The 21,942-nt window shown below is 46.9% G+C and overlaps 1 protein-coding gene across 3 annotated transcripts in view; it reads left to right on the top strand.

The window, feature by feature from the left end:
* The window catches only part of LOC137521940 (uncharacterized), a 50,451-nt gene that overhangs the window by 8,730 nt on the left and 19,779 nt on the right, over positions 1 to 21,942 (top strand). The gene's annotated exons all lie outside the window — the stretch shown is intronic.

Here is a 21,942-nt window from a genome sequence, read left to right as displayed (position 1 = left end):
AAAATCTGGATGTGACGCAAAGCAGCGTTTTAAGGGCAGAAATCACATTGAATGCTAAATTGCAGGCATAAAGTGCTTTACAACATCTTGCATGTGTATACATCAATCAGGTAGTGTAATTAGAGTACTGCTTCACACTGACACACCAAACTCACTGTGTAACGCACCGCAAACAGCTGTTTGTGTAGTGACGGCCATGCTGGACTACTGCGCAACATGGCGAGATTGCTCTTCCTCACTCAGTGATGTCAGGTAATGTGTGACTTCCTTCTCAACTTTCCATGGCATTGTTAAAAAGCTTACGTTTTGTTTTTAATTTACATTTTCTACTTGCTGTGTACTTGTTCAGTACCGCTACAATGAGAATCCTGTGGAGGCGGGCAAGTCTGCCATTGTGACCCCGGGTAATGGCCGGGGAATGAGAGGTTTGAATCCGGTGTGGAGCCTGAGCAACGGCTACCACTACACATCCAAGGAGGGCAGCGGGCAGGCATGCACGCCCGCCCGCCCCGAGGTAGTGACCAAAAATAACAATACAGGAGGAGGACTTTCGAGGCCCTGCTGTGTATTTGAAATGAATGTACTTTAAATCCTTTAACGAGAACCAGTTATGGCGGGCAAAGATGACACCACATTCCTTTCACGAGAATCATATGGAGGCGGGCAAGTCTGTCATTTGTGACCCCGGGTAATGGCCGGGGAATGAGGGATGGAATCCGGTGTGGAGCCTGAGAAACGGCTACCACTACACATCCAAGGAGGGCAGCAGGTAGGCATGCACGCCCGCCCCGAGGTAGTGATCAAAAATAACAATACAGCAAGGCTGTGCATGCAACAAAAGTGTCAGAAAAAAAAATGTACAGGTTGAGCTCTGAAAAGAGCTGTTGCTGGGTGCTTTAAAAGCAATATTAATCAGTCAGGAACAAGCAAAGCAGCCTAGAACCTAACTAATCTGTCCCTAAGAGAAAAAGTCTGCAGCAGCTGTCCCTTTCCTCTCTCTAGCAGGCACACGAGTGACTGTAATGGCCGCCGGAGGCTGCCTTATATAAAGGGGGGGTGGGGCTCCAGGGCTTACTGTAGCCTGAATGGCTACAATGTGCCTGCTGACTGTGATGCAGAGGGTCAAAGTTGACCCTCATAGTGCATTATGGGGCGAATCGAACTTCCGGAAAAGTTCGCCTGGCGCAGGCGAACGCGAACCCCCAATGTTCGCCTGGAACCGTTCGCCGGCGAACCGTTCGGTACACCTCTAGATATGGCACACAAACAGAACTGCAGCTCATAATTATTTACACGCATTTGATGCTTTATTTCTGCTTTATATCTTTCTGAAAGGATTTCAGTCATAGTACTTAGAGCCAGTGAAGATTGTTTCTGTATGCTGAATGTGCTGGACACAGTCCTCCATAGTCATGTCCACAGTGAACACTGATCTCTGTAAATGTCATATTTTCTTGTCATAAGATATTAAAAAAAGAAGAAAAGTCTTTGTATTGCTATTTGCTAGTAATTACTGGAAATATATGTGGCATTTAGAATTTTTGTTAACTTTGATAGTTTTCCTTTTTTCTTGGAAACTTATGAGCTTTGTGTAAACACTATCCAGACCCCTCCCCTATGTTTGCCTCATTAGGTCCTCCTAAGCCTGCACAAAGCACCGCTCCAGAATTGGATCCCTCTAGGCATACTCAACAATAGCTTGTTGAAAATGCTTCTTGTGGCCACTCTCCTGTTCAAGTATGAGCTTCTCCATACTGCGCGTGTGCAAGTGCGAACAAAGCCAATGGTGCACAGCTTTTTCCTCCAAGCACGACCAGCTTCATTCTACTGGGCATGTGCAAACTGTAGAGAAACTCGTACATGGATGGGAGTGCGACCAGGAGGAGAAGAGGGTCCTGGGAAGTAGTGATGGGAATTCCGGCTCTTTTCAGAGAATCGGCTCTTCTGAATCGGCTCCCATTAAAGAGCCGGCTCTTACGGCTCTGAATCGACTCTTCATTAAATATCACTAAACACCACTCAGAATTGGAGTAAAAGCCCCGCCCCCATCTCCATGACAATTCCAGACTGCTTCTCTGACTGGGGCAATCCCTCCTGCTACTGCTCTGCTCCGCCCCATACACTCCTACAAGCTGCAAGAGGAGGACTACATCTCCCAACATGCCTCAGCGCCCTTTATTACACAGCAAATCAGAGCTCTGTGGGGCGGCTGAGGCATCGGCTCTTTCAAAACTGAGAACTGGCTCTTGTCGTTCGCAGCAAAGAGCCGCCTCTTAGAGCCGGCTCGTTCGCGAACGACCCATCACTACTGGGAAGCATCTGTGGGTCCCAGGATGGGAATGTTTTTGTTTCAAACCAAACATGTCCTGACTCCTTAATCTATGTACAGTATACTACCGAGAATTGTAAATAGGGGGAAAAAAGTAATGATACAAAAATTCTTCAGTCCCAGATTATAACCTGCATTGCCACCTAGTGTTAAAATCTGATATTACAGAGGACCTGATATTGTTTTATAAACGAAAAGTCTGAGGCACTCCCCCCATATGTCCCTGCTCACCGAATAGTTGCTTTAAAGAGAACCCGAGGCGGGGTTCTGGGAATGAAATACCCATACAGAGGCTGGGTCTGTCTATAGAGCCCAGCCTCTGTTGGTATATAGATCGCTCCTAAGCCCCCCCTGCGCTCTGCAATACCCCATAACTCAAAGCTGCGCAGTGCGTCTGTGTTTACTTCTCCTCTGTCAGTCTCGGCTGCTCCCCCGCCTCCTGCATCGCTCCGGTCCTGCCCGCGTCCCTTCCCTCCAATCAGCGGCGATGGGTGGGGACCGGAGCGATGCAGGAGGCGGGGATAGGCGAGACTGACAGAGGAGAGGTAAACACAGTGCGCTCTGACAAGCTGAGTGTCGGCAGCGCGGCTGTGTTTTATGGGGGGATTACAGAGCGCAGGGGGCGATTAGGGGCGATCTATATAGCAACAGAGGCTGGGCTCTATAGACAGACCCAGACTCTGTATAGGGATTTTATTCTCAGAACCCCGCCTCGGGTTCTCTTTAAGCCAACAGCCAATATCTGCCACCTGGGCCTTCCACACAGATATTATCTGCAAGCAGACTCAAAGAGAATTGAGCATGTGTAAAACCACTTTTTTAAATACTTAGATTAAAATCAGTAATGCCCGTACATTTTTTTTAAAAAGATACAGCATTGCATATCCCCATTTCCTTGACTGGACAGAATCTCAGCATCTTGCTTCTCCTTTCCCTCACAGACTCAGCATGTGTACCCCTTGCAGAAAATATCTGTGTGGAAAGCCAAGGTGGCAGACATTGGCTGTTGATTTAAAGCAACTATCTGGTGAGCAGGGACATATGGGGGGGGGGGGAGCACCTGAGCCCGCAGGTGATGGACCCCTTCTATGTATGCACTCCCTGTCTGTGGAACCTATGCCTGTCACTAAAGGGAGCATTTCTTTTTGCCTATCTTTAAAGAGACTCTAAAGTCTCTTTTTGTACATAAATTCCTGTTCAGCATGAATGCCCCTGTTGAATCGCCGCATCACCGCGGCTGATGGGTGATTTATTGCTGTTTAATAGCCCTGCAGAGCTCCGTAGCCCGCAGGGCTTTACTTCCTCAATGAGGCAGAGCTTCAGGCTGTAGCACTGCCTCCTCTGCAATCAATCTCTGCGGATCGCCACCTCTCCCCGCCCCTCTCAGTCTTCCTTTCACCCGCGGAGATTGATTGCGGAGAGGCAGAGCTACAGCCTAAAGCTCAGCCTCTCCAGGAAGAGAAGCCCTGTGTGTCAGGGCAGCATAATCTGTGACCTGCAAAGTCGTAGAAGTTTGCAGGTTAATTACACAGCAATAAATCACCCATCTGCCGTGGGAATGCAGCGATTCAAGGGGAGCATTCATGCTTAACAGGAATTTATGACAAAAGCAGGGGGAAAAAAAGATACTTCAGAGCAGAGCAGGGACAGGGTCCTCCAGCACCCAAGGCTGAGACACCAAAGTGCGCCCCTCCATCCCTCCCACCTCACCTGTCACCAGGGGAGGACTGGGACCTTTTGGCCTGGGGGGAAACACAACCTAGAGGCCCTTTCCCGGCAGTCCCAGCCCAAAGCCATATATTTTTTGTGAGCAAACGTATTAAGTGTAAAGCAGCACAGCATTACATGCAAATACATACTGTAGATTACCTACATAGAGCACCTTTAAGATAGTGAGATACAGTGAAACAAAATGTGCAGCTGAAAAATCTGCAGCATCTGAGTGACGTTATCCTGTCAATAGGCCCCATAAAGCTTGACTCCTCATCCCAGATCGTCCTCTATCTGTACTGTTTCTCCCTACGAAGGAAGAAATTAAAATTATATGGGCTGAGGGGAGAGCGTGGTAAACAAACTATAAGGGCTGGTGCACACCGGGCGGCTTTTTGGGCGTTTTCAGATCCGCTTGCGGCTGCGGATCTGCTTGGTCAATGTATCTCAATGGGGTGGTGCACACCAGAGCGGGAGGCGTTTTGCGGAAACGAAAAATGCCTGGGTGAGGCATTTTTTGGATTTCGGATGCGTTTCTGCCTCAATGTTAAGTATAGGAAAAACGCAAACCGCTCTGAAAAACGGCACTTCAGAGCGGTTTTGCAGGCGTTTTTGTTACAGAAGCTGTTCAGTAACAGCTTTACTGTAACAATATATGAAATCTACTATACTGAAAACCGCAGCAGCAATCCGCAAAACGCTAGCAAAACGCCTCATAAAAATAAAAAAAAGCGTTTAAAAATCTGCTAGCGTTTTGCGGATCTGCTAGCGGGTTTTGGTGTGCACCAGCCCTAAGTGAGTAAATATCAAGGGTGCCCTATCTGTTATTACCACTCAGTAGCTGAAGGAATCACTGTAGTCGTATGAACACAGTGGCATAGCTAAGGAGCTGTGGGCCCCGATGCAAGTTTTACAATGGGGCCCCCCAAGCACTCTATACATAACTGATACGGCGCACCAAAACCTGCCAATGGCAACTACAGTGTCAGAGGTGCAAGAAGGGGATGGGGAACAGCTTGTTAATGATTACCCCTATTCAAAGTATATATAGAGGGGATTATTATGAGCACAGGACCAATAGAGAGCTAAAACTGTAGTTGAGGGAGGGCCCTTTGGGACCCCTCTGGCCCAAGGGCCCCGATGCGGTCGCAACCTCTGCAACCCCTATTGCTACGCCCCTGCCCACTGCTGCAGAAACCTCTTCCCAAGAAACAGGGCTGTTACTAGCCTTTTGTCACCCCAGGCAAGGAACCTGTGTTACCTCCCCCCTTCCAAAAAAAAAAGCAAAACAAAAATCACACACTATAGAACCCAACCATATGATATAAACCACATGCCCTGCAGTATATGCAGCCACCATGCACCTTAAAAAAAAAATCAGCAGCTACAGTATTACGTTGCCTACAAAATAAGTTCCGACGTGATGGCCTCACAGAACAATTTCAGGTATAATGTCCTTCACATTGCAGGATCAGATTATCAAGCAAGACCGTCTTCATTTCAGAATACCTTTTCACACACATTATGGGATATGCAAATATGTTACCGCCTGTTAAGGTGCGTAGACACGCACTACTTCCGCCAACGACGGGTCCCCCAGACCCTCCCGCTGAGCGGACGTTCTGCCGACAGTAGCACGTGCGTACGCGCTGTCGGCAGACTGATAAGGCCGTTTCTGAACGATCCTCTGAGCGGATCGTTCAGAAACAGCCTTATCAGTCTCCTGACAGTGTGTACACACGTACTACTGTCGGCAGAACTTCCACCCAGCGGGAGGGTCTGGGGGACCCGTCGTTGGCGGAAGTAGTGCGTGTCTACGCACCTTTAGGAAAGGTAGGTAGGATTAGATTGTGAGCTCCTGTGAGGACAGTCAGTGACATAACTATGTGCTCTGTAATGTGCTGCAGAAGATGTCAGTGCTATATAAATACATAATAATAATATGGTAGGACATTAGACTATGACTATGGTAGGATTAGAGTGTGAGCTCCTCTGAGGACAGTCAGTGACATGACTATGTACTCTGTAATGTGCTGCAGAAGATGTCAGTGCTATATAAATACATAATAATAATATGGTAGGACATTAGACTATGACTATGGTAGGATTAGAGTGTGAGCTCCTGTGAGGACAGTCAGTGACATAACTATGTGCTCTGTAATGTGCTGCAGAAGATGTCAGTGCTATATAAATACATAATAATAATATGGTAGGACATTATACTATGACTATGGTAGGATTAGATTGTGAGCTCCTCTGAGGACAGTCAGTGACATGACTATGTACTCTGTAATGTGCTGCAGAAGATGTCAGTGCTATATAAATACATAATAATAATATGGTAGGACATTATACTATGACTATGGTAGGATTAGATTGTGAGTTGCTCTGAGGACAGTCAGTGACATGACTATGTACTCTGTAATGTGCTGCAGAAGATGTCAGTGCTATATAAATACATAATAATAATATGGTAGGACATTATACTATGACTATGGTAGGATTAGAGTGTGAGCTCCTCTGAGGACAGTCAGTGACATGACTATGTACTCTGTAATGTGCTGCAGAAGATGTCAGTGCTATATAAATACATAATAATCATATGGCAGGACATTAGACTATGACTATGGTAGGATTAGATTGTGAGCTCCTCTGAGGACAGTCAGTGACATGACTATGTACTCTGTACAGTGCTGCAGAAGATGTCAGTGCTATATAAATACATAATAATATGGTAGGACATTACACTATAACTATAGTAGGGATTAGAGTGTGAGCTCCTCTGAGGACAGTCAGTGACATGACTATGTACTCTGTACAGTGCTGCAGAAGATGTCAGTGCTATATAAATACATAATAATAATATGGTAGGACATTAGACTATGACTATGGTAGGATTAGATTGTGAGCTCCTCTGAGGACAGTCAGTGACATGACTATGTACTCTGTAATGTGCTGCAGGAGATGTCAGTGCTATATAAATACATAATAATATGGTAGGACATTACACTATAACTATAGTAGGGATTAGAGTGTGAACTCCTCTGAGGACAGTCAGTGACATGACTATGTACTCTGTAATGTGCTGCAGAAGCGGTCAGTGTTATATAAATACATAATAATAATATGGTAGGACATTAGGCCCGGTTCACACTTGCGGTTTTGCAAAAACCGCACCGGATGTCCGGACCGCACCGGAGCCGGATCGGACCTGAACCGTACGGTTCCTGTCCGGATCCGGTCCGGTTGCATACGGTTTCCGTGCGGTATGAACACGGTTGCGGTCCGGATCCGGATTCTAAAAGAGATAACAACCTGTATAAAAACAAAAAAAAATGTTGGGGTCTGGGAGGTCAGCAGAAGGGGGACCTGTGGAATCAGGCCCTCCGCTGTTTAGCACTCACCTCCACCTCCAACATGCTGCCAACATCTCCAGCTCGTGCTGCTCCACTCCAAAATGGTTGCCCATGTGTCCCCGATACAATATCGCCGCAACAATCCTCATAGGAAGTGGGGTAGAACATCCGGATTTTTTGCCAGTGTGTTGTGCGCTCTCCGGTTCTCATTGGTTTCCATTGGCCGGATGGTGCAGTCCGGCTCCGCCCCGGATACGGCTGCCGGAGGAGCCGGACCAAAAAATAGCGCATGTTGGAACGGACACCGGAGTCCGGATCCGGTCCGGCTCCGGTCCGGACGAAACGGACACATGTGAACCCTGGCATAGACTTACATTGCTATGCCGTGCGTCCGTTTCGTCCGGCCAGCATGCGGTGCGGCTCCGGCACGGCTATTCCGGATAGCCACCGCTAATGTGAACCGGGCCTAGACTATGACTATGGTAGGGATTAGAGTGTGAGCTCCTCTGAGGACAGTCAGTGACATGACTATGTACTCTGTACAGTGCTGCAGAAGATGTCAGTGCTATATAAATACATAATAATAATATGGTAGGACATTAGGCTATGACTATGGTAGGATTAGAGTGTGAGCTCCTCTGAGGACAGTCAGTGACATGACTATGTACTCTGTACAGTGCTGCAGAAGATGTCAGTGCTATATAAATACATAATAATAATATGGTAGGACATTAGACTATGACTATGGTAGGATTAGATTGTGAGCTCCTATGAGAACAGTGTCATGATTATGTACTCTGTATGTGCTGTGGAAGATGCCAGGGGTGGGTGGATGCATGCGTATAATAGAGATTTTGTGGGAGAGAGGGACAGATATATGAAAATTAGACAAGAGGGACAGGAATGTGGGAAAGAGAAATGGAGTACGTAAAAAAGATGGGGGGCATGGTGAGGGAGACAGAAGAAGACAGAGAGCAGGAGGAAAAGAGGAACAGTTACAGCAGAGATCACACAGGACTGCAGCCATCTCTGTCCCATTCGGGAAGGACATGCTGATGAAACAAGCCATAACATTTGGGAGAGAGGAGATAGCAGGGGAGGAGGGGGGCCTGGGAAGAAGAGACACACACTTGGACAGAACAAAAGATAAGGGAGGTCAGAAAGTCAGGCTGGCAATCAATCTAATCTCCCGAGTTTGCAACTTACACTGTCCTGTCACCGCTGCCTTCTACATGTGTTTTATAGAGATGCTCCCCGCTGCTCTCTCTTCATTCACCTCTGAATTCACTGATGACACACTTTAAAATCGCCGCTAAGACAGGGGGCGGGGCGCCACATCTAGCAGTAGCAGGAGAAGAGCAGTGATGTGTATTGCCTGCAGTACTCGTCACACTGGCCGCTCAGCTGATCTTCTGTCTGGCCAGCCGCTGGTGAGACTAATCACCGCAGCCTACTGACCAGGGCGCAGGAGGGGACCTTTTTTAGGCCTCTTGCACACTGCAAGCAATTCAGATTCAGATTCCGCTTTTTAATCTGTTTTTACTTCCGATTCAGATTCAGATTTGCAGTTTGCTCCTTGCACACTGCAAATCTGAATCTGAAACGGAGGTAAAAACTGATTAAAAAGCGGAATCTGAATCTGAATTGCTTGCAGTGTGCAAGAGGCCTTAAAGAGGAAATAAGTCGTCCCTTTCCTTTTTTGCCAGACATCCAGCCAGCGGCCCAAAACACAGAGGCAGGAGGCGGCCCGGGGGGAAACTGCCCCCCATCCCCCCAGGCCAGTCCGCCTATGGCTGTCACACACGTATTGCTATTAGACTAAGAGGGCCACAGGGCCCACAACCTCCCCAACACCTTAATACAGGGACGGATTTACAGCTCAGGAGCCTATAGGCACAAAAGTTTTGGCGCCCTAAACTCCGCCTCTCAGCACAGGCCACACCCCCTTGTTATAGTCCCTTTTCTTATGAAATAAAACCACACAAGGAAATGCAGATATTTCTAAGACAAGTATGGAATACCAACAGTATGCAGACATTGTCAATGACAGTGTGCAGAATTAACCAAACCTAGGCCAATATTACCAACAAGCAACAGAGAATATAAATCACTAGGAAATGATACCATTATTACAAAAAATGTGATAGTGTCTAATCACAGGCAGGTAGTAAGAAGTAGATTTTAGTGATAGGAAGGTGGCGGTCAGTAATATGGATGGTCAGTAAGTTTGCAGATTGAAAGTGGAGCAATCAAAATCAGCTGCAATGGCATTTGATTGGTCCAGTTTCAATCTGTTGTTGGAGGAGAAGTCAGTGACATTAGGGTACACCTGTAAACACTATTTTTTCACCTAACACCATCAACCAAAAATCAGTTCAGCTAAGGGTGCCATACTCTATTTGATCTTGCGTGCTGATCAGCTTTTAGATCCGATATATTTATCAGATCGAAGGAGAATCAGAATCTGTAGCGCAATGCAGTCAGCCCATCGGTTTCCGGTCAAAAGGATCGATCATGCTGGAAAATCTTGGTTGCAGGGGCTCAATTTGCATGCACGGCGGTAATGACAAACGGCAATCGAAATATCCCGACAACCCACAGTCCCCTAAAATGTATATGCCCCCCTTTGCCAGTGTTGAAGTCTCACCTGTCATGCAGTCACAAATCCTGGCCTTCTCCAGTGTCCCTCGTTACCGTTACCTGCCTGAAACCACATGCATGATGTAATTACATGCTCCTGGACCTGGTGTCACGTGGTACAGGCACTTGCAGTGATGCTAGTCAGCGGAAGCCAGGACTTGTGCTGCAATGTGATAGGTGACCCCTTTAACACTGCACATGGGGGTGGGGGGGGGGGACCATTTACACTGGGGGGGGCAGCAAGGTGATTTCCAATACATTTCATGCTGAAATCAATTGGAAATCTGTGTGCAGTGTGTGAGCAGGAAAAGATCCCTCTCTGATCAGATTCAATCAGAGGGATCTAAGGGACAATCTTACATAATTAGTCTGTACGGAAAAAGTATACACCACGTAAAAACAATTAAAAAAGTCACCAATGGTGCCAGGGCATGGAAATATATAAATATACCAATTAGGCACATTTATACAGCATCTGGCAACTCCTTGCAAAGCTGAGCATCTTTAATAATGAAAGTGAACAACGCTGTCGAAAATACCACTAGTACCATGAATTAAAAGTAGTCCCTACAAAAATTCTGCGTGGACGACCATTACCATACATAACTTAGACAGAAACCTTAAACGATGCACAAAACATGTTATAAGGTGCATAAAACATGAACAAAAATTAGTGTACTAAAATTTTTAAAAACACCAGTGCAGCAATGAAGTAACAGAATATAGCCAAACAGCAGGAAGTAAGTGAATGAACCAAGCATTGCCAGTGCTTTCATGCAAAGAAGATGATTCCAAGGGACGCTATCAGGAAAGCTGTTGGCATTTAAAGAATGCAGTGGCAGTGCACAGTAAGAGGAGAGGAGACGAACGGCACGGAGCTCTAACACAGATACAGCATGTGACTGAGCATCCACAAGCCAGAGAGAAGCTGTGATTCAGACTGCAGCGGCCGGGTTTGCTTACTGTTACTCTACAGGACGTCACTTCACATGAGGAGCGGCAGTCTTGTAGAGTAACAGTAGGCAAATCTGATCGCTGCAGTCACTGTCAGACTCGCAGCTTCTCTCTGGCTGGTGGATGCTTGTACTCACAGGCTGCATCTGCATTAGAACTCTGTGCCGATCTCTTCGGTCTCCTTTCCACATGGTACTCACACACCGGCTGTTCGGCACTTCCCCCTTCTGCTCCGCTTCCTGGCCCTCCACTTCAGCTCCTCCTACATCCTGAAGCAGGCCTGAGGCGGGCGGAAGCCAAGACAGGACTGCAGATGCGATCGCTCCTTCACTGGCATGGTCGGGGCGGATGTCCTGCAGAGCGGGGCGGCCAGTGACATCAGCGGCATGTACACAGCTGCTACTCTCCCGCCCCTGATCACATGGCGCCTGTAGGCACGTGCCTACAGTGCCTAGTGGTAAATCCGGCCCTGCCTTAATATCTAGTTATCTGTCTTGCAGTCACTGCATGTATCCCCTTTTCTTATTTCTTTCTGCTTCATACACAATTAGGAATGACAGCTGAATGAATTGTGCGCCCCCTCCTACACTGCGCCCTGAGGCTGGAGCCTCTCCAGCCTATGCCTCGCCCGGCCCTGCTTCAGAGTCTTTTTAAGGTGTTTCTTCTAAGTGCTATCTTGGAGACAGGAATCAAAGACGACTGAGGAGTGATCGCAACTGCTATAAAAATAGTGTGAACTTATTCGGACTGGTAGTCTATGAGCAGCGTGATCCACTGAAAATAAGGATTGGCATTATTGCATCTACTGTGGTATATATGAAGGGTTAAGTGCAGCACTACTGACTGTTTTGTAAAAGAGCTACTTGGAGGCTGCCATCAAATCGGGGAAAAAAGGTCACAGGAGCACTTACAGAAGAAAGGGTGCCCTCTAGGCGCCTATGATCAATGCCATAATTAGCATCATAAAGGGGAAATTTGGGTGCATGGTGGTGACCGCAATGAGGCACAGTTTTGGCTGCAAATTGCGGCTTTCACAAAGCTGCGTTAAGCCGTATTTTAAAGCTGCTTATAACTGAGAAATAATGATTTTCTTAATTATTTTTTTTCCTTCTTATTCCCTTTAAAATGCACATAAATTCTTAGCAAAAAAGTACCACTCAAAGAAGGCCAAATTTGTGGCAAAAAAAAAATAAATTATGTATACTGTAGATCATTTTGATGTGATAAGTAACAATAAAGTCATTGGCAAATGAATGGGAGGAACATGAAGTGTGAAAATTGCTCTGCTTTTTAAGGGGAAATAACTTGTGGTGGGGAAGTGGTTAAAGACAGTAGCTCATGATTGTCCCAAGTAAAGATATAGCATTATTGTCCCCTGGCATTGTTTAGTGAACGGTCATAACAGATTACACATATATAAGAAGTACCGAAAGTATGATGCAGAAATCCTACTAATATAATAAATGGGAAGGTTCGGATCTTTGGATGTGTGTTACTCGATCACGCAAAAACGGCTGAACGGATTTGAATGAAATTTGGCACACACATAGTACATTACCTGGAATAAAGTATAGGATACTTTTTATTCCCATAACCAAAAAGAGACAAATACAAATTTCACTGGAAAATGTAAACTGCAGCCATACACTGTTACACTGGAGGTGTGTTTAGCTTCTAAGGGTAGAATGGTTAATTTGCATATATTCAGCAGTGATGCACTGGGAGACATCTCAAGCTCACTCCAACCTGAATTATGGCAAATTCTTTCTGTTTTAAGAAAGCAAACGTTTGTTTTTCTTAACATCTTAGTAAGGGGGCTTTTAGGACCATTGTAGTCCCTTACACACTCCAATGAGTTCTGGGTCACCATGAGTTTGCTGGGTAGCATGTCCCTCTCGGTGTTACAAGCCCTACTACAGAGCCAAATTAATCTATGCCATGCACTGATAAGGATCAAACAATCCAAAACAGTCTGTATGCGTGTTGGATTATTATAGCTCTATACAATTTAACAAGCTGCCACATCATTGCATTCCAGCGGTTCTGGAGGTGTGTTTAGCTTCTAAGGGTAACAATGGTTAATTAGCATATTTTCAGCAGTGATGTACTGGGAGATATCTCAAGCTCAATCCAACCTGAATTATCGGAATTATCGCAAATTCTTTCTGTTTTAAGAAAGCAAACTTTTGTTTTTCTTACACTGTTAATGGTAGGGTTCTCAAACTTTGCACAGTTGGTCGTTGGGTGACTGGGATTCTTATTCAGAAAAGTGGTTGGAGCCTATAAAAGCCAATCAAAATTCACCTAATGATTTTCAAGGGGAATATTTACATTTCTGCCATTCTTGCACTGTTAATGGCACAAGCCTCAAACCTGGTATAGTTGATCATTGGGTGACTGGGGTTCAATTTCAGAAAGGGGGTGGAGCCACAAATAGCCAATCAGATTTGTTTCATTCCAATGCAAATTATTGTTGCCAAACACCGCAAAGCTCACAAACTTGGTAATTGAGTAATTGATTAATTGTGTGTTAGGGTTAGGAAAGTGGGCACAGCCAACACCAGCCAAATACATAAGCGGGCAACGCCGGGTCATAAGTTGGCGGAGACAAATACAAATTTACTGGGAAAATGTAAACAGCAGCCATTCTTACACTGTTAATGGTAGGGTTCTCAAACTTTGCACAGTTGGTTACTGGGTGACTGGGGTTAATATTCAGAAAAGTGGGTGGAGCCTACAAAAAACAATCAAAAATTACCTATTGATTTTTCAGGGGAATATTTCATTGCTGCCATTCTTGCACTGTTAATGGCACAAGCCTCAAACCTGGGGTTTAAATTTATATAAGGGGGTGGAGCCCCAAACAGCCAATCTGATTTGTTTCATTTTAATGCAGGTTATTGATGCCAAAGACCGCAAAGCTCACAAACTTGGTCATTGAGTAATTGAGTAATTGTGTGTTAGGGTTAGGAAAAGTGGGCGCAGCCAACACCAGCCAAATACATAATCGGGCAATGCTGGGTCATCAGTAGGCGGAGACAAATACAAATTTCACTGAGAAAATGTAAACTGAAGCAATTCTTACACTATTAATGGTAGGGTTCTCAAACTTTGCACAGTTGGTCACTGGGTGACTGAGATTAATATTCAGAAAAGTGGGTGGAGCCTACAAAAGCCAATCAAAATCCACCTATTAATCTTTAAGGGGAATATTTAATTGATGCCATTCTTGCACTGTTAATGGCACAAGCCTCTTGCACTGTTAATCACCTGTACCTGGTACAGTTTGCCATTGGGTGATTTGGGTCCAAATTCAGAAACGGGGTGGAGCCACAGCCAATCAGATTTATTTTATTTCAATGCAAATTATTGATGCCAAAGACCTCAAAGCTCACAAACTTGATCATTAAGTAATTTTGTGTTTGGGTTAGAAAAAGTGGGCGGAGCTAGCACCAGCCAAATACATACCTGGGCAATGCCGAGTCTTTAGTGGGCAGAGACAAACACAAATTTCACTGGGAAAATGTAAACTGCAGCCATTCTTACACTATTAATTGTGGGGTTCTAAAACTTTGCACAGTTGGTCACTGGGTGACTGGGATTAATATTCAGAAAAGTGGGTGGAGCCCATAGGCGGACTGGCCTGGGGGGACGGGTGGCAATTTCCCCCCGGGCCGCCTCCTCATTAACCACTTGAGGACCCGCCCTTTACCCCCCCTTAAGGACCAGCGCTGGTTTGATTGATCTGTGCTGGGTGGGCTCTGCAGCCCCCAGCACAGATCAGGGTGCAGGCAGGGAGATCAGATTGCCCCCCTTTTTTCCCCCCTATGGGGATGATGTGCTGGGGGGGTCTGATCTCTCCTGCCTGCTGTGGGTGGCAGAGGGGGCACCTCAAAGCCCCCCTCCGCGGCGAAATTCCCCCCTCCCTCTCCTACCTGCTGCCTCCCCCGGTGATCGGGGCTGCACAGGACGGCTATCCGTCCTGTGCAGCCAGTGACAGGACGTCCCCTGTCACATGGCGGCGATCCCCAGCCGCTGATTGGCCGGGGATCGCCGATCTGCCTTACGGCGCTGCTGCGCAGCAGCGCCGTACAAATGTAAACAAAGCGGATTATTTCCGCTTGTGTTTACATCTAGCCTGCGAGCCGCCATCGGCGGCCCGCAGGCTATTCACGGAGCCCCCCGCCGTGATTTGACAGGAAGCAGCCGCTCGTACGAGCGGCTGCTTCCTGATTAATTAGGCTGCAGCTGGCGACGCAGTACTGCGTCGCTGGTCCTGCAGCTGCCACTTTGCCGACGCACGTTATGAGTGTGCGGTCGGCAAGTGGTTAATCAATTAGGGCCGAAGTCGGGTTACTGTAGTGAGGGAACTCAGCCCGGGAACTCAGCCACGCCCACAGCTCACTCTTACCAGCCCAGGCTGTCCTGTTGGTGCAGCCAGAGACTGCAGGGCTTTGTATTGGCTCCCTTTTCTCTTGTCCTTCTCCTCCATTGGCTGCAGTGCTGTGTGCTGGTGATGCACTTGTTAACTCCACCCAGCAACTTTCTAGAGCCAATCAGTAGAGATGGGAAGTTCGGATCTTTTCAATGATCCGGATGATTCGAATCGGATCATTGAAGAGATCCGGATCTTTGATCCGAATCTCGGATCATTTTACTACCGGAAGCATTGGGGGTTAAATGAACAGCAGGACAGGTCTGTGGACAGGAGAAGGGGAGGGAGTGGACACACAGAGAAGGGGAGAAGATGGACAGAGGGCAGGGAGTGGACAGAGAAGGGAGGAGGGACGAGCAGAGAGCAGAAATGTTTGCACGTAATACCCACATGCTGAAGTCATATGCTTTACATATATTTCACCTATATGTTCATCTGTACACTTTGAAAGAAAAGGTCGCACAGTGAAAGAAAGCATTCCCAGAAGATAAGTGCAGCTGTTTAGTGCCGAGTGCAGGAGGATTATATTGCCTTTCAATCACACTGTCTGCAAAGTTACTGAGCTGTGCTGAGCCAAAAGCTTCCAATGTGTTCACTGTGCAGCACTACGGAACAGACAGCCTATAATGGGCAGCACGTTATAGCCAGTATGTGTGCTCTACACATATCTGGCAGTGGCACCCATGTCCCCTCTCTCTCATCTACCTGTCTCCCTGCAAGGCTGCCTCCCATACAACAGAGCGATCCATCTCAGCTCTGCTTCCAGGTCCCCCCTGCCCGCTGAGAGGGGGCGTGTCGCTCCTGGCCCCGCCCCTTTTGCGATCCGAATCACTCATTTTGATGATTCGGATTATCGACTCATAAAATAGATTCGGATCAAAGATCCGAATCGTTCATGATCCGGACAACACTACCAATCAGCCGAATCAGAGAGACTGCAGACTACGAAGAGCAGCTGCCTGAATGTGTGCGATGAGCCCAGGTCAGCCCTCTGAAAGTCATGGAAGAAGTGTGTGTGTATATCACAGGGTGCCTGGGCTGCTGCAGGAAGCTGACATGGATGTGACAGGCAAAATGCAGAGCAATGTCATCTTGCACAGCAGAAGACACACAGACTGTTCAGCTGGCTTTCAGTCTGAGTGTCTGCATGAACTGCTGACCCTGCCTGCACCATGCTTCCACTCGTGCTGGGCTTCCTCCCCCATAGATAAGGAATGGACAAACCTCTGGTCACTGGCACCTGGCAAGGCTGCATGTGAGGAGACAAGAGAGCTGGAGGTGATGTGCTGACCACAATAGAAACGATCACCCCACCTCTCCATCTGATTGCCAGGACACCAGTAAAAGCGAGCAGATAAATTCTATAGAAGCCAGGAGCAGCTAGCCCTGAAGTAATAATAATGAAAACTATGGGAGTTTTTTTATTATTATTATTATTATTGTGAGGGGAGCTGCCAAAGCCAAGTGACAGACAGACGCAAACTCTTATGGCTGAATCAGGCTAAAGAAAAAAAAAAGCTTTACTAATCCGGGGCTTCCTCCAGCCCTTGGCAGCCGTCCTGTGCCCTTGCCGCAGCTCCCGGTCTACTCACAGGTCCAGGTCTACTCACACGTGGGCTTTAGTGTTCTGCGCAGGCATAGCAGCTCTGTGCCTGCGCAGAACACGAGACCACGTGAGAGTGATTTACAGCGGTGCTCGTGCAGGCGCAGTGGATGCCGACCTAGCAAGGTCAGCATCTGCACCGGAGGGGACCTGGAGCTGCAGCGAGGGCACAGGACGGCTGCCAGGGGCTGGAGGAAGCCCCGGATTAGTAAAGCTTTTTTTTTTTTGTAGCCTGATGATTCCTTTAACACATATAGATGAAGTACTGATGCAGCAGTCAGTTATTATTTATATAGTGCTAATATCTTCTGCAGCGCTGTACAGAGTATATTGTCTTTTCACTTAACTGTTCCTCAGAGGAGCTCACAATCTAATCCTACCGTAGTCATAGTGTATGGCGCTTTGAGTCCACCCGGTGAAAAGCGCGATATAAATGTTCTGTGTTTGTTTGTTTATATCGTGTAGTGTATGTATCATAGTCTAGGGCCAATTTAGGAGGAAGCTAATTAACTTATCTGTATATTTTTGGGATGAGGGGGGAAACTGGAGTGCCCAGAGGAAACCCACGCAGACACGAGGAGAATATACAAACTCCATGCAGATAGTGCCCTGGCTAGGATTCAAACCGGGGCACAGGCGAGAGAGCTGACCACTACGCCACCATGCTGCCTGGTTGCAATGTAAAGCAAGTATAAAGTGAAGTGAAGAAAAAAATTACTCACCTGTGCAGAGGGGTGGTTCAGGAATTAATACATACCACACACAGCACATACATTTTCAATAATCTGCAGCATTATATTACCGTATTTGATATAGTGCAGCACTTTAGGCTGTAGACCTACCGCCGCTTCTGCCCTGCCCCCAATCAACCTAGATTTTCCGTCCTGTCTGACACTTTCAATTGTGGTTTTTTTTGTCAAAATTAATTGGACATTTTTGGTAATCAAATAAAAAAATCGATGTATTTATGGGCACATTAAAGCACATCAGAGCTCAAACATATTGTTTTAGAATATGATATATATTTGCGTACAATACGGCTTTGTTCACATAAATCGCAAGCGGGATCGCAAACATTGAGCGTTTTTGTGCTGATTTTTTTCAAGCGATACCTGACATTTTCTGAGCGTTGGGCGCTTTTGTGTAAGTGCTTTTGTATGCGCTTTTGATGAGCGATTGAGATATTTCATTTCATGATGCCAGTGAACTCTTTGACCTGGGGAAGAATAAATACAATGTATTTATTCTTAAAAGCGCTTGGGAAATCGCTATACATAGCGCTTTTTCAAGCGCTTAGCAATTTCCCTATACTTTCCATTAAGCCAAAGTGCTCAAATGGTACAGGCAGCGCTTTTGGAAGCGTATCACAATCGAACCGCTCATATGTGAACACTCTCATAGGGAATCATTGCACAAGTACTTTTAGGGCGATTTCTAAATTCTCCACCGCTTAAAAAAAATATGCAAACGATCATAGTGTAAACAACCCCTTAATGGGGCTGCTAAGACAGGGCCTCTAGGCTATGTTTCCCCCCCAGGCCAAAAGGTCCCAGTCCTCCCCTGGTGGAGCCTACAAAAACCAATCACAATTCACCTATTGATTTTCAAGGCAAATATTTAATTGCTGCCATTTTTGCACTGTTAATGGCACAAGCCTCAAACCTGGTACAGTTGATCATTGGGTGACTGGGGTTAAATATTTAGAAAAGGGGTGGGGCCACAAACAGTGAATCAGATGTGTTTCATTTCAATGAAAATTATTCATGCCAAAGACCACAAATCTCACAAACTTGGTCATTGACTATTGACAATTGTGTGTTAGGGTTAGAAAAAGTGGCTACAGCTAGTGTTGGGCGAACAGTGTTCGCCACTGTTCGGGTTCTGCAGAACATCACCCTGTTCGGGTGATGTTCGAGTTCGGCCGAACACCTGACGGTGCTCGGCCAAACCGTTCGGCCATATGGCCGAACTAAGAGCGCATGGCCGAACGTTCCCCGAACGTTCGGCTAGCGCTGTGATTGGCCGAACGGGTCACGTGGTTCGGACCCGAACGCGCTCTGATTGGCCGAACTGTCACGTGGTTCGGGTAAATAAATACCCGAACCACGTCATATCTCCGCCATTTGTCTGTGGGTTTAGCTTTGGGTAGGCAGGCAGGGTAGTTCGCGCTCCAGCCACGCTAGCCAGGGTCCCCCCCAGTCATTGTGTGTCGCTGCTGGGAATAGTAGTACACCGCTCGCTCAGCATTCTGTTTACTGCCACTCTGTGTACCTCGCTCAGCCACACTATATAGCATTCTGTTTACTGCCACTCTGTGTCTGCTGGGAATAGTAGTACACCGCTTGCACAGCCACACTATATAGCATTCTGTTTACTGCCACTCTGTGTACCTCGCTCAGCCACACTATATAGCATTCTGTTTACTGCCACTCTGTGTCTGCTGGGAATAGTGGTACACCGCTCGCTCAGCCACACTATATAGCATTCTGTTCACTGTTCTGTGTCTGCTTGGAATAGTGGTACACCGCTCGTTCAGCCACACTATATAGCATTCTGTGTACTGTTCTGTGTCTGCTGGGAACAGTAGTACACCGCTCGTTCAGCCACACTATATAGCATTCTGTGTACTGTTCTGTGTCTGCTGGGAACAGTAGTACACCGCTCGCTCAGCCACACTATATAGCATTCTGTTCACTGTTCTGTGTCTGCTGGGAATAGTGGTACACCGCTCGCTCAGCCACACTATATAGCATTCTGTTCACTTTTCTGTGTCTGCTGGGAATAGTGGTACACCGCTCGCTCAGCCACACTATATAGCATTCTGTTTACTGTTCTGTGTCTGCTGGGAATAGTGGTACACCGCTCGCTCATCCACACTATATAGCATTCTGTTCACTGTTCTGTGTCTGCTGGGAATAGTGGTACACCGCTCGCTCAGCCACACTATATAGCATTCTGTTCACTGTTCTGTGTCTGCTGGGAATAGTGGTACACCGCTCGCTCAGCCACACTATATAGCATTCTGTTTACTGCCACTCTGTGTACCTCGCTCAGCCACACTATATAGCATTCTGTTTACTGCCACTCTGTGTCTGCTGGGAATAGTGGTACACCGCTCGCTCAGCCACACTATATAGCATTCTGTTCACTGTTCTGTGTCTGCTTGGAATAGTGGTACACCGCTCGCTCAGCCACACTATATAGCATTCTGTTTACTGTTCTGTGTCTGCTGGGAATAGTGGTACACCGCTCGCTCAGCCACACTATATAGCATTCTGTTCACTGTTCTGTGTCTGCTGGGAATAGTGGTACACCGCTCGCTCAGCCACACTATATAGCATTCTGTTTACTGTTCTGTGTCTGCTGGGAACAGTAGTACACCGCTCGCTCAGCCAGAGTATATAGCATTGTGTTTACTGCCACTCTGTGTACACCGCTCAGCCAGACTATATACCATTGTTTACTGACACTCTGTGTACACCACTCAGCCACACTATATACCATTGTTTACTGACACTCTGTGTACACCGCTCAGCCAGACTATATACCATTGTTTACTGCCACTCTGATTCTGCTGGGAACAGTAGTACACCGCTCGCTCAGCCAGACTATATACCATTGTTTACTGACACTCTGTGTACACCGCTCAGCCAGACTATATACCATTGTTTACTGACACTCTGTGTACACCACTCAGCCACACTATATACCATTGTTTACTGACACTCTGTGTACACCGCTCAGCCAGACTATATACCATTGTTTACTGCCACTCTGATTCTGCTGGGAACAGTAGTACACCGCTCGCTCAGCCAGACTATATACCATTGTTTACTGACACTATATAGCAGACTATATAGCATTGTGTGTACACCGCTCAGCCAGACTATATACCATTGTTTACTGACACTCTGTGTACACCGCTCAGCCAGACTATATACCATTGTTTACTGCCACTCTGATTCTGCTGGGAACAGTAGTACACCGCTCGCTCAGCCAGACTATATACCATTGTTTACTGACACTCTATGTACACCGCTCAGCCAGACTATATACCATTGTTTACTGCCACTCTGATTCTGCTGGGAACAGTAGTACACCGCTCGCTCAGCCAGACTATATAGCATTGTGTTTACTGCCACTCTGTGTACACCGCTCAGCCACACTATATAGCATTGCGTACTCTGCCAGTCAGTGTGTATATTGCTGGGATCAGTAATACTCCACTCACCGTCAACCACTATATGAGCTCAACATGAGTTCCCCAGAGACCTCCGCTGTGAGCAGCACTCCCAACAACAGCAACAGCCAACGCCCCACGCAAGCTATAACATCCACCCCAGCAGCCAGTGGTCAGCAGCAGCCCTCCCCGGAGGAGAACGTTGTGTCCATCAGTCCGTCGCCAGAGCGATTAATGAGGGCTGCCATTGAGGAGATGATGGGGCCTGATGTGGAGGAGGAGGTCTGGCTCAGGCCAGCATCCCAAGTTAATGTTGAGGACGATGAGGGGTCTGTGTCTGGGGATGTTGGGGTGGCAGAGGTGGTGGGTGGGTCAGACTCAGGAGAAGAGTTGTATGATGAGGATGATGATCGGGACCATCTGTATGTGCCTCAGAGTCCGACCCCGGAAAACATGTTGTATCGTGTGTTTAGGTACTAAAATCTGCGTTCCCTCCCAGTAGTGTTGGGCGAACAGTGTTTGCCACTGTTCGGGTTCTGCAGAACATCACCCTGTTCGGGGTGACTATATAGCAGACTATATAGCATTGTGTTTAATGCCACTCTGTGTACACGGCTCAGCCACACTATATAGCATTGTGTTTACTTCCACTCTGTGTCTGCTGGGAACAGTAGTACACCGCTCACCCGCCACTGTATAGCATTGTGCTCTGTGTCACTGCTGACAATAGTGGTA

Source organism: Hyperolius riggenbachi, chromosome 6, assembly GCF_040937935.1.
Source record: "Hyperolius riggenbachi isolate aHypRig1 chromosome 6, aHypRig1.pri, whole genome shotgun sequence".
NCBI classification, from domain to species: Eukaryota; Metazoa; Chordata; class Amphibia; order Anura; family Hyperoliidae; genus Hyperolius; species Hyperolius riggenbachi.
The sequence above is the reverse complement of the archived record's forward strand: the minus strand, read 5'-3'. Positions and strand labels throughout refer to the sequence as shown.